The sequence below is a fragment of the Ceratina calcarata genome, unplaced genomic scaffold (genome assembly GCF_001652005.2).
Source record: "Ceratina calcarata isolate Rehan_Ccalc_2016 unplaced genomic scaffold, ASM165200v1 scaffold185.2, whole genome shotgun sequence".
NCBI classification, from domain to species: Eukaryota; Metazoa; Arthropoda; class Insecta; order Hymenoptera; family Apidae; genus Ceratina; species Ceratina calcarata.
The window spans coordinates 135,687-151,846 of record NW_017139975.1 but is presented as its reverse complement, the minus strand read 5'-3'; the positions used below and the strand labels follow the sequence as shown (position 1 = coordinate 151,846).

General features: G+C 43.5%; 1 protein-coding gene and 1 long non-coding RNA gene across 2 annotated transcripts in view; one reads left to right on the top strand and one right to left on the bottom strand.

Moving 5' to 3' along the window:
* MESR6 (misexpression suppressor of ras 6) overlaps positions 1–16,160 on the bottom strand; it is a 517,920-nt gene that overhangs the window by 487,246 nt on the left and 14,514 nt on the right. The window lies entirely within an intron of this gene.
* On the top strand, positions 12,699–16,065 carry LOC113463905 (uncharacterized). Its single transcript, XR_003388755.1, has 3 exons — positions 12,699–12,939; positions 13,262–14,638; positions 15,221–16,065. It is a non-coding gene; the product is annotated as an uncharacterized LOC113463905 (long non-coding RNA).

Genomic DNA, 16,160 nt, shown 5'->3' with positions numbered 1-16,160 from the left:
ACCTTTTACAGTCTCGTGCGCGGCGCACGGCCATCCTCGAAAACCGAGCTGCCATTACCGGGACATCAATTTTGTTTGTACACGCTTGTTAAGAACCGTGCCCGGACACAATCTGGACATCTTCCCCTCGAGACGGGGGTGGTACCAGAAAAAAATGGATGAAACCCTTCCTCTTAAAAGGAACCGCGTTGAATTTTGTATGAAATCCGAATGAAAAGGACGAGACCATTTCGAAATGCGGATTCTTTTCAATAGCGTAGCTGCACCTGGTTTATCTTCATTTACAGATGTTTCAAAAACGGGATTAAAGTTTGCTTTGATAAGCACGGGATGATCTGGCATATTTCGTTTCCAATCTCTGATGGGAATGACGAACTTTTTAAGGGATCGTTTTTATAGAAATAGATCGGGAACGGAGGCTCAGGTGAAGAGCCGAGTGCTAGTGGCCTATAGCACCTTTTTTATTCGACTTTGCGCTCTCACACGTTGGCCGTTAAGGGAGGTTAGTTATACCGGTTGTCGGTGCGAGTTCACGAACAAACAGGGACCGGTTCCTTTCCATTGAACCGATCTCCTCGACCGACCCGGGGACCGACCAAGTTACGTGTGTATCTTACAAAAAGGTACAGACCCGGGAAAAAATTCACGTGGATCAAACACGCGAATTCGCATTCTCGAATAAACAAATGGTACTAATATCTTAACATATTCCTAATTCATAGCACGTATGCAATTTGTTTAAAATACTAATGCAGAGTCATCAGAATTTTTATCATTGAAATGAAACAACGAGGAAATAATATTTTTGTTTCGAGGCAGAATCGTGTGTCACAAATCTTATTGATAAGCTATTAAATGTTTCTGAGTTATATTACTTTCGGATCAGAAAATGTATAGAACTGCCGGGGCCGACGAATGCAAATCGGTTTGGCGACTAGAACGGAGGCACGGAGGAATACAAGAACAGAAGCATATAATGGCACCAATGGCGAACACCTGGTATCGTATCAAATATCACGGTCACGTATACGCGACGAAGACGAAGTTTTCGGCTGTTTGCCGTATGATCGCGGAACTTACGATTATCGTCGTGGAATACCGGAGGGATCAGCCGTAGCTGTGCACTAATGGCGGTGTACCGACACTGAATCTGGTCCAAAGACCGGCACGACCCACGTCGCGTCGGTTGCCTCGGCGAGCTCGTAAATTCAATTAGTCGGCGAATATCTCCGAGGAACCAAGCGAGCCTTCCTCCACCTTCTTCTTCTTCTTCTTCTTCTTCTTCAGACTCCGCTTCTTCTCCGTATTCTCCTTTCGTTCGTTCCACCTTCCAGGCCCTCCTCTTTATCTCGAGCGAGCGGGAATTCGCCCACTTTTGTTCTTTGTTCCTGCGCTACCACTTCCTTTTGCTCGCGCTACCCTTCTTCGCTTCCTCCTTTATTCCCGCGCCCTCGCCACCTCCACTTCTTATTCTTCGCGCTACCTATTCTTCGTCACGGAAAGAGTTCCACGGATAATGCGCCGTGCGTAGGAGTCTTACGCATTGAAGACCTGTACTGGACCCCGTCGAACCACCTTTCAGGACATCACCTGTTTCAACGACGCGGAACCATCTCGGTGCCCGATACGCACCATTAAGACGACCGGTACATTTTACCAAACAAAACTCTAATGCTTATTTTTCATTGAAATCACTATATGAAAATACTTATACAATTTTACTGGAACCATTTATGATTTACCGTATGATCTATTTAATGATGTAGCACAATCTTTCAATTGAGATATAGTTTCTGATAATTTTTAATAGAGAATGAAATTTCTAATTTAAGTAATCCCAGGATTACTGCACCAATTTGTATATCCGTCCCTCCAGGATTTATCGATGATCGAGCATATTCGTTTGGTTGATCTAATTTAAGTAATCCTGGGATGAACATGCTCGATCATCGATAAATCCTGGAGGGACGGATATACAAATTGGAGGCACCCTCTCTTAGATCACTGGAATGATCTTGAACAAAAATCGATCGATTCTGGTGGAGTGCGAACGGGTTTACAAGCCCAACGACTCACTTTCGTATATTCGCATGACAATAATCACATCCCCTTATTTTCTAATATTACATCGGTAAGGTTTAATCGAACGCCATACATGAACAAAAGATACTAGAATCAGTCGGTGTGGCAGACGAACGTGAGACACAGAAATTCAGGTCTACTTGTACACCTCGTCTCTGGACACAATTTGCTTTATTGTTGGTAATCACCATAGCGTTGTGTCATATAAACTTTTGCCAGGCCTCGAAATTGTCAGTATCTGATTGCAGTAAACCGTTCGCTAGCAATTTCGATAATATAAACCTGGCGGGACGAAAGCACTGTGATTTCTGGGGCAAGAACTCGCGTATGCCTGCCGGGCAAAAGAATGAGGAGGTTAAAGTGCCGAAGGAACGCGATACCGTAGCAAATAGCTAATTCGTACTCTGTGTGCGCACGATCCCGTCTTGCCACACAAGTAGAATTCATAGGAGACCGTTTCGACATCGAGAAATTCGTATCGGTCTTACTTCTTGCCAGGGAATAAAAAGTTTATCGGCGATCTTATCCTACGCTCGATCGCGTACCAGTCCTGATCGAAAAACGTTCCTTCCAAGTCAATATTGCAATTTTTCACGTTTCAAAAATCAAAGTCCGAATCCATTAACTTCATTATAAAATCTAAGCTAAAAGCAAGTGTTTCATAAAACTAAATATTCAAACGTGTTTAAACATTCAAGAGAAATAAAATGTTTTGACAATAAGTGGAAACCCTAATTTGAGTGAAATCTGACGAAAGTGGACATGCAACCGGCGGAGCTCGTAAAACAAAAAAAGGAAACGGCAGGCCATTACGCGCGTGGCACGATCGGGTCCGAGCTGAAACATTCTTTATAGCGTTTTACGTAAAAGTAACCCGCACCGATCAAGATAAATGAACTACCCTGTACCGGGTTGTATGTGCCAACTATAGGTGTGCCCATCTCGAAGCGAGTTTGCAAATCAATGTTCTACATTGGCTACCGGCTAGCCGCAACGAGGCAGGTTTCGCGCGGCCGCATGATGGACAGACTTGGCCATCGAATGAATAAAACCGCCGCCCGACACGAAATTTATTCAGAAATGACGAATGATATCGAGCAGCCAGTCTGCAGATGCATAATGAACTTCGAATTTATGAATAAGCTAATGAACTTCCAAGTGGTCATCAAAAATTCTGATAGACATCCCAAACCAGTAACAATCAGATTAAATCATAGCCACACGATCGTACATATAATATATAATATAATATTTTAATGAGTAAAATACTAAACGGAATGTGATGCGTCTTAAAACTTCAGTTTATCATATAAAAAAAGCTTAAAAACGTGGCTGCCGATAGCGAGTCTGATGAATACGGTGATGCATTTATGGATGCAGGGTATCATGGTGATGCGTACAATGGAAAAAGTTTTCGCATGGAAAGCGCGTCGGAAGGGGCGTTCTTTCATTGCGTGGGCGGCTCTATCGATCATCGCGGCACGAGAGCTGAAAGGTCGGAATGATTTCGCCGCCCCGTGGTATTGGTTATTGATTATGCATCCACGGAATGATTACACGATCGGGGGAAAAAAACCAAGGAGGGCGGGCTTTCATAAAAAATTGATCGGCAACCTCGGCGTGTAATCCCGGGAACGTTGTTCTGCCTCCTGCTTTTTACTTAATGAAACCATAATCCGTACGCTGTGGTTTTCGAGCACGGCGCGCCCGGATTTAGCTACTAAATTCAGCGTCAGCATCGCCCGATGCAATGAGTTAAAGAGATATATTACACAGCCGGACACGCGTGTAATTATTCTGGAAATAAGACTGTCTACCATCGTTCGACGCGCAGTGAATTTTAATGACAAGACGATCGAAGCCGCGAGCCAAATTTTGGGGATCTCTAACAACATTGCTTCGTTTCGTCGCAATGCTCAATCGCACAGATTTATGAAACTCATTATAAGTTATTTTCTGTAGTGACTCTACTATTCGTAATGACGATTGTTCTATTATATTGTACAAAAATAAATGACAGTAATTTATGCGTTTTATATTGTGTAAGTTCCTTTGATCAATCTGGATGTTTAGATCATCTCAGTAATTGAACGTCATTATCCCTGAGGGACGAATCAGAAAAACTATTGCAGATTTAAACCAGCCAACGCAGCGGCGCACGCGAACGAACCGGATCATGTGGCCAGTAAAACGCGCGTTTTAACATCCGCTCGCCTACGCAGCGAATTTCGCGGCGATTCGGTACGACTTCCTGTTGTTTCCACCGTCGTTACGACCTCGTTACAACCCTTCCTTACCGCGCGAGTGCATCGTCGGATCGTTCATCGTCAATGAAGATCTCCGTCTACCAACAAATGGAACCGGATTTAAACCGCAGATAGTTATCGCGACTCCGCTCGGCAGGTAGCCCTTTAATTCAATCGATTTTCCCGTACAGGACACGCGCGTTGATTACAAGCCACGAATATTCAGCGATTCGAAACGAGGAGCAATACTTTCGTGACCAATGGAATGATAATGGAACGCATGGAGTTTAATAGCTGTTTCCTCAGTTATGTGAATAACAACTTAACGGCTGGACGAAACGTTTAGAATATATTTTACTCTATGAGAAATGACATTAACGTTTCATTCCATCGACGATGATTTGCTACGTATTAAAAGAGCCGCCCTCGGAATGCGATACCGCGAGTTTAAGAACGATCACAAAAATAGTAATTTCATTTTACAAACCACTCTTACTGATCTCTGCTGGAGATTTCGTTAATTCCTACGAGCTCTTACAGTCAACGGAGCGCGAATACGAGTCCCTGTTCAGCGAATCTCAAATGTAGCGGCAATCGTTAAACGCGATAAAGGAATTAAACTTTATGGCGTAAGAACAACAAAATTGAAATTCTCTTCTCTGTATCAGATTTCCTTCAGATTATGATTACTAGAATCCAGTCGACATGCAGTGCATGAGAAATAGAATACTATGAGCACCTCTGTAATAAAATTGACAATCACTTTCCTGTATCAGCTCTGCTTCAAATTATCACGACGATCTTCTAATTGGAAATTTTTTGTGAGAGGAGTACAGTGCGGCGCCTATGCACGGCGAGTATGGTATCGCCCACGTAGTCGACATTACCAGGCGAATGGCAGATTGATGTTAACAGCGAAAAACAAACGCCGTGGGCGAGGAGAAGTCAGGGGCGTACGAGTTTCGTCGCGATGTTTTTGAGCCAGTAAAACCCGTGGCTCGTACAGTGACAAACGAAACTGCCCCGATCCCGGTCAGCGATACCGATCTCCCGTTTCCCCGTGAAACACGCGTTCGGACGTCGCCGCTGGAAAAATGAATCTCGTTTCGTTTCCTTATCTCGGCGGCTACACCGGTGGCTCGGCTCCACACCCACGAATCCCCGCGCCGGAACGGGCGAGTAAATACGAATTGCGAAACGCTCGCGGTTTGCGTAACGCGCGGCCCCACGTTTCGCGTGTGTTCATTGTTCTAAAAGAGCGACGTAAGTATTCGCATGTCTCGGGGCACCGGGATTATATTGCCCGGACAGGTAAATGAAGAGACTTGATATTTATTGGACGTGCCCGTAACGTATTGCCCACGCGCGCATTCATAAATTCATTTCGCGTCGCGTTGTGAAACCGGAAGAATATGGAATCTTGAAATTTACGATCGGCCGCGATAAACTTGTACGTATATTTAAACGTGCCGTTACTATTTTCTTTCCCCCGTTCTTCATAAGTCTATTATGTTCAACGAACGACGAGCCGCTGAATGGACAAACCCCTGTACCGGCAACGATAATTGGTAACATAAGACCGCATTGTCCTTTCCTTCAAGGAGACAGTTTCGCGATTAAACGCGTAAAGAGAGGCCGAGGCCAGTTGAACGTTGCGCAAAATGTTCGAACAAACAATAACCGCGGGGACTGCCGCGTGATATCATTTAATTTGCGTTAAACTCGAGCGTGAAATTCGCGTAAAATAACTATTACGTCGCAAGAAATTATTATCGCGAGCTGACACAGTAAATTACACGCAGGAACACGGCCACGTTGTGTCCATTATCGTTTAATCGAATGACTCAAATCATACCAAACCGCGGAAGCCGTACTTCGTCTTTTTTTTTCCTACCATCCTGGCTACCATCCTTGACTGACCCCATCCACTTCCAGCCGCGGGCTAAACGGAGAAGATGCAAGACAGAAAGAACCGGTCGGCCGCAATAAAGTTCGCGTTTTAATTCCGCGCGGCCTAAGTGAATTTAAAAGTCGCGCCTTATACCTGCATTTACTGCACAGTAAAACGATGCGCGCCCCTGTAATAGTACGCGTCCGCCGACTTCTTCGGGTTCTCCAAGAGGCAGGGCCGCGGCGGCGGCATTTAGGGTTGTGCTAGCAACCGTGAAACACCCCAATCAGCTGATAGGATATCTATTATGGTATATTAGATCCCCCCCGAGAGAAATTGCCGTTTCCTTCCACCACTCTTATCCTCTACCTCTCCTCCGATCTATGCAAAAATCGATGCTTCAGCCCTCTTAGCTGATTATAAATTATTCCAGCCCTTAGGTACTTTCGATCTATTTAGTATAATAGAACTCTCAGAACAATGTCCCGTCAAATTAATCAACCCTTTTGGTTAATAAAAACAAGTGTTCATTTTAATTGACGATTAAATTTTACAACGATATGGTATCTCACAGATTCTCGTTCATAACTCTACTTACTGAAATATAATTGTCAGATCAAATCTATTAACTTCTTTCATTAAAAAGAAAAACAAGTCGTCGAGTGATTAAATATTTTATAATGATAGTGCATCTAACTGATCCTTGTTCATTACACCGATAATTGCCAATTTACTGGAAGACAACTAATTATACAAAGGCTGGACAAGAATCTATAGGGCCTGTTTCGGACATTCGCAGTGCATTTTTCTGAAATATTTACGAGTTTCATTTTTCCCTGCGATCATATCGAGAAATATTGTCGGGCCCGATCTACGATTTCTATCTGCACCGCGCGCACGCCTCTATTCAATATATTAACAGTTAATTATTGGCGGTGAGCCAAGACGATCTGATACCATGAAATAAGATCCTAAAAGGCAGGTGCACCGAACGAAAGACATCCTGGATGAACACGAGACACCAATCAGTTTAAATGGGGAAAAAATAGTCTTAAAATAACTTAAAAATAATATGAATAATTGTTTTTAGTAAACATTTCTGATCAGACCGCAGCTCTTATGCTATACTCAAAGACACGTCAGAAGTGAAGCGCACATAATTATTTTTAACCCTATTATATACAACATTTTATCAAATATTGTATTAGGCATTACAACAATTAATGCACGCATTTAATTATATGACAATGTACGATGCAAACGAGTTATTTTTACAAATGTTTTATTTTGCATAAAAAGCGGCAGTCAATTCATAATCTCCCCCGTTCTTCATAAGTCTATTATGTTCAACGAACGACGAGCCGCTGAATGGACAAACCCCTGTACCGGCAACGATAATTGGTAACATAAGACCGCATTGTCCTTTCCTTCAAGGAGACAGTTTCGCGATTAAACGCGTAAAGAGAGGCCGAGGCCAGTTGAACGTTGCGCAAAATGTTCGAACAAACAATAACCGCGGGGACTGCCGCGTGATATCATTTAATTTGCGTTAAACTCGAGCGTGAAATTCGCGTAAAATAACTATTACGTCGCAAGAAATTATTATCGCGAGCTGACACAGTAAATTACACGCAGGAACACGGCCACGTTGTGTCCATTATCGTTTAATCGAATGACTCAAATCATACCAAACCGCGGAAGCCGTACTTCGTCTTTTTTTTTCCTACCATCCTGGCTACCATCCTTGACTGACCCCATCCACTTCCAGCCGCGGGCTAAACGGAGAAGATGCAAGACAGAAAGAACCGGTCGGCCGCAATAAAGTTCGCGTTTTAATTCCGCGCGGCCTAAGTGAATTTAAAAGTCGCGCCTTATACCTGCATTTACTGCACAGTAAAACGATGCGCGCCCCTGTAATAGTACGCGTCCGCCGACTTCTTCGGGTTCTCCAAGAGGCAGGGCCGCGGCGGCGGCATTTAGGGTTGTGCTAGCAACCGTGAAACACCCCAATCAGCTGATAGGATATCTATTATGGTATATTAGATCCCCCCCGAGAGAAATTGCCGTTTCCTTCCACCACTCTTATCCTCTACCTCTCCTCCGATCTATGCAAAAATCGATGCTTCAGCCCTCTTAGCTGATTATAAATTATTCCAGCCCTTAGGTACTTTCGATCTATTTAGTATAATAGAACTCTCAGAACAATGTCCCGTCAAATTAATCAACCCTTTTGGTTAATAAAAACAAGTGTTCATTTTAATTGACGATTAAATTTTACAACGATATGGTATCTCACAGATTCTCGTTCATAACTCTACTTACTGAAATATAATTGTCAGATCAAATCTATTAACTTCTTTCATTAAAAAGAAAAACAAGTCGTCGAGTGATTAAATATTTTATAATGATAGTGCATCTAACTGATCCTTGTTCATTACACCGATAATTGCCAATTTACTGGAAGACAACTAATTATACAAAGGCTGGACAAGAATCTATAGGGCCTGTTTCGGACATTCGCAGTGCATTTTTCTGAAATATTTACGAGTTTCATTTTTCCCTGCGATCATATCGAGAAATATTGTCGGGCCCGATCTACGATTTCTATCTGCACCGCGCGCACGCCTCTATTCAATATATTAACAGTTAATTATTGGCGGTGAGCCAAGACGATCTGATACCATGAAATAAGATCCTAAAAGGCAGGTGCACCGAACGAAAGACATCCTGGATGAACACGAGACACCAATCAGTTTAAATGGGGAAAAAATAGTCTTAAAATAACTTAAAAATAATATGAATAATTGTTTTTAGTAAACATTTCTGATCAGACCGCAGCTCTTATGCTATACTCAAAGACACGTCAGAAGTGAAGCGCACATAATTATTTTTAACCCTATTATATACAACATTTTATCAAATATTGTATTAGGCATTACAACAATTAATGCACGCATTTAATTATATGACAATGTACGATGCAAACGAGTTATTTTTACAAATGTTTTATTTTGCATAAAAAGCGGCAGTCAATTCATAATCTATTGTAGTAGCTGGCAAGTATTTATCTAAAAGAGATCATGTTGTTGAATCAAACAGCATACGGCACATAATGCAGACAGTCATATTCCCCGATTCGATATCTCATCACGGTGGCCCTCGCGAACAATGAACAGGGGCACGAAGACAACAGTGTGTCCGGTGGTTCGGTAACGAAAAAGAAAAAACTATCGCGGCAATTAATCTCGTATTTTATAGGCGGTAATGAATCCAGATAACCATCGTATGCAAAGGACCGTCCGGAGATTCGTTTGTGGAAGCGGAAGACGCGAGAAGACGCAATTAAGAACGCGACTAACGAAACGTGAAGTGTACTGTCATAATTTCGCAAGATATCATAGAACACGAGGATAACGGAAGGACAGAGCAGACCGTGCGTATATTAATTGCGATATAATGGCAAGAGCGATCGGGCACGCATTACCGAGGCAAATGAGATACCAGTTAGGTAAAACGATAAGATCATTGACAAAAAGAGAAAAGGATTTTGAGCGAGGAAGGAAGCCATAACTCTGACGCGTAATGAAATCTTCTGGTCGATACGTTCTCCGCTTTGTCTACCGTGTCCGGCGCAATAAAAGAATGCAAATCTTCGGGAGGATTTATCTTGGACTCGCGGTGGCTGCCTCCGCCACCGGATCCACGGTACTTCCGCTCGCCAGGTGCCATCGTTTATCGTTTAATTAGAGAGGCAGAACGGTTTAGACGTGCGAATCGTCGTTCCTGCTCGTGTCATCTTCGTCCCACGTACGCGAAAGGTTGAACGACCCGGCTGGTAATCGCGATGACGGCTCTCGTTTCACCAAAAATATCGTTTCCTCGCGACCTCCGCCCTCTTCTTGTTCGCCGCTCAGAGAAACAGATGCGGGTGATAGTAGCCAGAGAAGAAGAGGATCCTCCCAGGATGAGATACGTTCGACGATAACCGCTGCACGGTTCATAAAAATTCGTAGGCGGAACTATGCCAGAACCATTGACATCAAACGCGTACGCGAGTAAACAAGACAGTCGAACTCGAGCTCTCGTCGTTTAACGAAGATCCGATAGAAAATCGAAAAGAATTTTTCATTGTCGTTAACTTGAACTTTTTCACGGCAGAGGAATGCTTGGCAGCGAAGCGCGAAGTATATCAGCTGGTTTCGTTCAGATTGACGGCCAACCCCTCGCAATTAAGGCGGAACTCGACCCGAAAAGAGCGAATACAACGATTAACAGGCGTGTTTTATGAGCCCCGGGACGGGCGAAGCGCGTGTATCTTCGTGCGGTGATGTAATTGCGGGTAGGTTAAATTTATCTGATAGTTATAAACGCGGCCGGTAAATACCGTCGACCGTGCCACCCACATTTTATTGTCGACTTCGCTCCCTGCCACGCAGCTACTTAAACGTAAAATGTCACAGAGTCACCGACGCGGCGTAAATTGCCCTTTCAACCTGGGCACACGTTAGGTGTGGTGACATCAACGCGGAACTACCGGCTTTCTTATCTGAAGAAAATTAATCTTCGACCGCAGCGGCGTTCGTCTTAGAATTTCAATTGCAACAACTGCTGTATTCCGCAGATTAATGACGCGCGTGATTAATTCTAATTTAATTCAATGCGCGTCCCGATGTCGTAATCCTCGTCCGACCGAAAGTGAGAGGTGATACGAGACTCAGGTACGTATCGATCATCATCCGCACAATATAATACCTAGAACTCTATTCATTGGTTATTCATCGAACGAGAGATGACCCAGTTACGCCGATGGGGTTAACGGGCGCGCTATTCCTCGAGGGAATCACGAAGATAATTGGCAGGCGAAAGCGTCCAATTAAGACACCTTAATTACATAGGGTTCCTGCGCGGACGGCCGAGTCTTATTCATTTTTTTCCATCCCCCTTTTTTTTTGTCACGACCCGAACCTTTTCTTCATTTCTACACTCGGTGGCGACGGTCCTCGATCTTAATTACTTTCGCAGTCGGTTAATTACGATTAAGGAACGTGCCCGGCAGAAGCCGGATTCTTAAAAACAGAGGCAGTTGAAACATTCCCATTCATTACTGTTAATTGTGACCACGTTAATTAATTTGCGGTGCCTCGCGCGAGTTTCGCGACCGACCCGTTCCCCGTTTCGGTATCCTTTCGCGTAGCGCCTGGAAAAAAAAAACCCGCGGCACTGACTGATTTCCACCCGTTTGTTCCGTGCCAATTTTTTCCATCTCCCCGGGGGGACATTTATCGGCTGCCAGTCGATTTTGCCCCGGTCGACTCGATGATTCGCGCCGTTAATTAATTTCCTTCCCGGCTTTCATAGGAATTCAACGTATTTACCAAGTTCTTGAATCTCTTCTTTCGCGACACGAATCCCCAATGAGTCCCGTTCATAAATCTCAGAACGAATGCTCTACCAAAAAACCTGATAAACATTTCAAATTGGTAACCACTAGAGAATATCTCGATTGAATGATTCTAATAATTCATGCAGTAAATTAAATACAATTATATATAATAGTATTCCTTCACAGCTGTTTTACAATAATTACAACCGCTTAATCAATTTGAACGAGGATAGGAAACGACGAAACGCGACGAGAGGGACGATTAATTTCTAATAAGAGATCGGCTCGTAGAAGAATGTAAGGACAGAGAGCAGAAGCCGCGGCGCTAAAACGACTTAATAAATTATGCATCGGTCGCCCTTCTGACATTAAGCCGACTTCGGGCATTGTCTTCGACGGCCATTGGAAACGCGCACCTACAACCATTGTCGGGCTGCGAGCGTAACCTTTGTCTCCGATAATAAATGGCCGCCTCGTGCTGGGAACTGGTACCGAGAGTGGGCTGGTATCCAGCGTCAAACGCTCGGGGGAAAAAAAACTAGAGAAGAGGAAGGGATCTACTTGTGATTTTGAATAATGTAGATCGTGAAAATCCGTGTTAACACGCCGGCCAGCTGCAAATGAACACGTTCCCCTCGATCACGACCGTGGAACAACACCTCCCAAGATCAAAGATCGTTCATTTTTGCATGATCATTCAATTACCAGAGGAATCGAATAAACGGATTGTTATACAGATTGGAATTCGAATTCGTGCCTATTGTTTGACGCCTGATCGCTTCACAAATTGAGTAATCAGACTCTGACTGGCTGAAGCCATTCGATATTACCTGTTGTTAAGTCCGTCAGCCAATCGCTTATTAAGCTGTTTGCACGCAGCAATTTTATGTAAGCGTTTCCTCTTACACGATGGAGTTTTCCAATAGGAAAGACGCGACGTCTTCGTGCGAGTGGAAGAGTTTCTCTCCTCTGAGAAAGGGTCGATTGTACGATTTGTTGACGATCGGGACCGTATATCCTGTCGATTTTTGCGGTTTGCCGTTTGTGAAAGGGACATCGACGGGGGACAACGAGCCGGCGAGGCGAGAGGCGGCAACGAGACCGAGAAACGAGTACGTATTTGTTTTACAAATGGAGTACGGAGCGTGGCGAGGGCAACACGCGGCCGCAATAAATGCCAACGCGATTTTATGGCGCGATCAAATGATTTTTCGTCGCCGTGAACGACGCCACGAAACAATGAGCTTCGGTTTCGCCTCGCCTCGTCGTCTGACCAGAAACAACGCCGGGCCCATTCCCCTTCGCGCTCGTTTACGGGCTCGTCGAAAAAACAACAGGTGCGAACGTCAATCTCTTTCCAAGTTTTATTACCGCGTTCACGGTTTTGTGATATTTTTTAATATCAAAAACAAAGAGCCTCCATAACTGGTAGTAGTTGTAATTGTCAAGTACGAAAAAGATCCTATGCAATTTCCTTCAAATTCCAATCGTTAAGACGAAATAATTGAATTATTCGAGATAGAAAAAAATTGTATAGTTTTTTCCAATATTTTGCAAAGAGAATTCCTATAAACAAAGTGTGTATCAAGTTAAATCAGGAATTGTTACTTTAATATACATAAATGTTAAATAAAATTCTGGAATTAAATTTGATTTCAGACATAAAAGTCGTATTTTGTGATAACTTTTAAGAAAATTCCGAACGACAGTTAGTTTGAGATGCCACCGGAATGGAAATCGATGATTAATTTCACCGATACGACGATGAAATTGTGAGTCATATCGGGTACCGGATGTCGCATTTACTTGGTGTCCGCGCCGACAAGGAACAGCTCGTCCCCCGAGCAACCGTGGAAGACACCGATGCCATAAGGCTATATACGTGGCGTGGTTCGAACCGGACACGGTAGCGTATACCGGCATTTTATTTCGCCTCTAATGATTCTTCAAAACAAGCTTTATGTCCCGGACGGGCCGGTCGGACCATATTTGGCGCGGCGCTTTTATCGCAATGTTTTCTGCCTGTTCGTGTCCCGGGGGCAGAGAAGCAAACGCGCACTGCGGCGCCGCGCGAGAACAGAAGAAGACAGGTGGCAACTATCGGTCCCGAAGACGCGAATAAGAAGAACCGATCGTCGTTATGATATTTTTTTCATCGCACCCTTTGCTCGTACGAATACCAATTAGACCGATTTCGTCGTCCGAGAAAAAAGCCACCGAGTCACCCTCGTCTTTATTCATCATTTAAAAGAAAGAATAAAAAACAGAATCGTTTTGTTATTGTAATACAATTCAGATCTCGTATTCGCAATTTTTATAACCACATATTATTATATTTTACAACGCTGGTATTATAAATTGTAGATACTCTTATCTGCTCGATAACATTTCTTCAGAACTAAATTTATGCACGTCGTTTTCCTATATCCATTTATAAAACACAGGGACATTTATCTCGAACACCTTGCATATTATCAAGAAGTATGACACGTCGGGCAACATATATCATGTCCCTGACAGAAGAGTCTACCTGTCGCGCCTTAATTTCCGTTTCTATCTGTCGAAGACGGTAATAACAGGTAACGATAGCGGGCCGGTAGATTGCACAGGGAGGACTTGCAAGTCGACACCGTCTGTCGGTCGGTCAACGTGATTTTTCCATTCATCAATTAATCGATCGCGTGCTCGATAACACGCCGATAAATAGGTGCAGATGTTCTGCGAAAGCCGATTCGTGAACGTGCGAATCGAATGCGACCAGAGAGAAGACGGGTGGGCTTGTTTGTATAATCAATGAAGTGGCTCCGACGTCGCGAGAAAAAGCGCGTAGTCGCGGAAAAGGCTAATGCGCGGAAGAAACGAGACGAACTCGTTCGATCGAATATGGTTCGAGAGTAAGGAAAAACTGCGCGGCTCTACTACGCGGAAAAACTCGATGACGGTCAAAGGAGCAACTGCAACGGCTTTTTGTTCCGCGCAACGCGACAGATGGCTAAGTTCTTCATCTAAAGTAGTGCTCGGTCCCTTTAACGGAAGGTACGAATACAGATTGACTCGGTTCTAAGTTTCATTGAAAACACGCTAGTGACAAGAGCAAAAGAACGACTGTCCGCGTACATCCGTTACTAAGCTATGGCATTAAAAGGAGCTGCCTCGGTTTTTACATCGGCCTGTCACGAATAGCTCGTACAGAAGAATATTGACTGAGCAATTGACTGTGTATCTATAAGAAAACAATTTATCGAAAGAAAACAGTTAAATTAATTAGACGTTGGCCTGTTGACTAATAAGCATTGAATCGTACAAGGAGAATTATTTCTAAATTTATTTTTTAAAGGTGAACAATAGAATTAGTACGATTAGAATCGAGAATAGCGAAATCCAAATGCGAAGAAGATATTCGCGATTTTTTCCCAACGGTGGACAGGGTTCACGAGGTTAATCGAATACTCGTGTCGCGGGTGGTTTAGCACCAGCTTGCTAACCACGCGGACGTTTACTTTCTCAAGCAACGTTCCTGTTTTCGTCTTTTCCTTAGCGATCAGACCGGTGGCCGAACGAAACTCGTTCCCAACGATCAAACGTTGATTCATGAGATAAGTTGAATTGTTTGCCTAGGCACGCCGATTCCATCTTCGGTATACATTCGCCCACGTAACCTGTTCGCCTGCCTAGGGGAGCTCTCCTACATTTTCTCTCTAAACCGCGCGCGGCTCCTCCAACAGGGAAGAATAATAAGCCGAGCCACTACTACGGCGCGCAACCGGATGCGCTCGAAGTTGGAAGACAGCGCGTGGTTGCAAGCGGAGACGAATGTTACGCGACGACGTTTATAAAATACGACAGTTTAAGATGGTACTTCACAGACACAAGAGTATTCGCAATGCTCCTGTCTCGAACACCACTTGCAGTGTTTAGTTAATGTAAAAACCATCTCAAATTCCCTTACTCATCAAATAATCCTCACCTTTCCAACTTCGATTTGAACGCTACGAATATGTTAATGTGAATGCTGTCGACTATATCTTTCGAAAACGCCTCGTAAGATTGGAAAAAGTACACAACATTCCCGTGCGAGTCACAAGATGATTAATTATTCCGCAAGTTCGACACACAAACGCGTAAACTGCACTTTGTATGCATTTATGCAAAAATTGAAAATATAAAGAATGCGCATAATATGAAAAAATATTTGGGATACAAAAAACTACGCGAATGAAAGTTCTATCTGGATTACATTTCTTAAATGTTACAAATCTGATCTTCGAGATTAATGAAATTTCCAAAACGACAATAGCACTGTACTATCTCACGCACGGAACTACTAGTGAACTTCGGTTATGTCCGACTGATCGATTTTCGCATTCATCGGCAGCGGCGATACGTCAATGGTTAACGATGTATTGGCTATACAGTCAATCCCAAAAGTTTATGTACCTTAGAAAAACGTATTTCCTATAATTAAACAGATATCAGACGTCGGAAGAATAATGCTAATAATAAATAGCTACGTGCTAAAAAGTATAAAAGGAAATATTCAGTTAATTATTGACGCTGG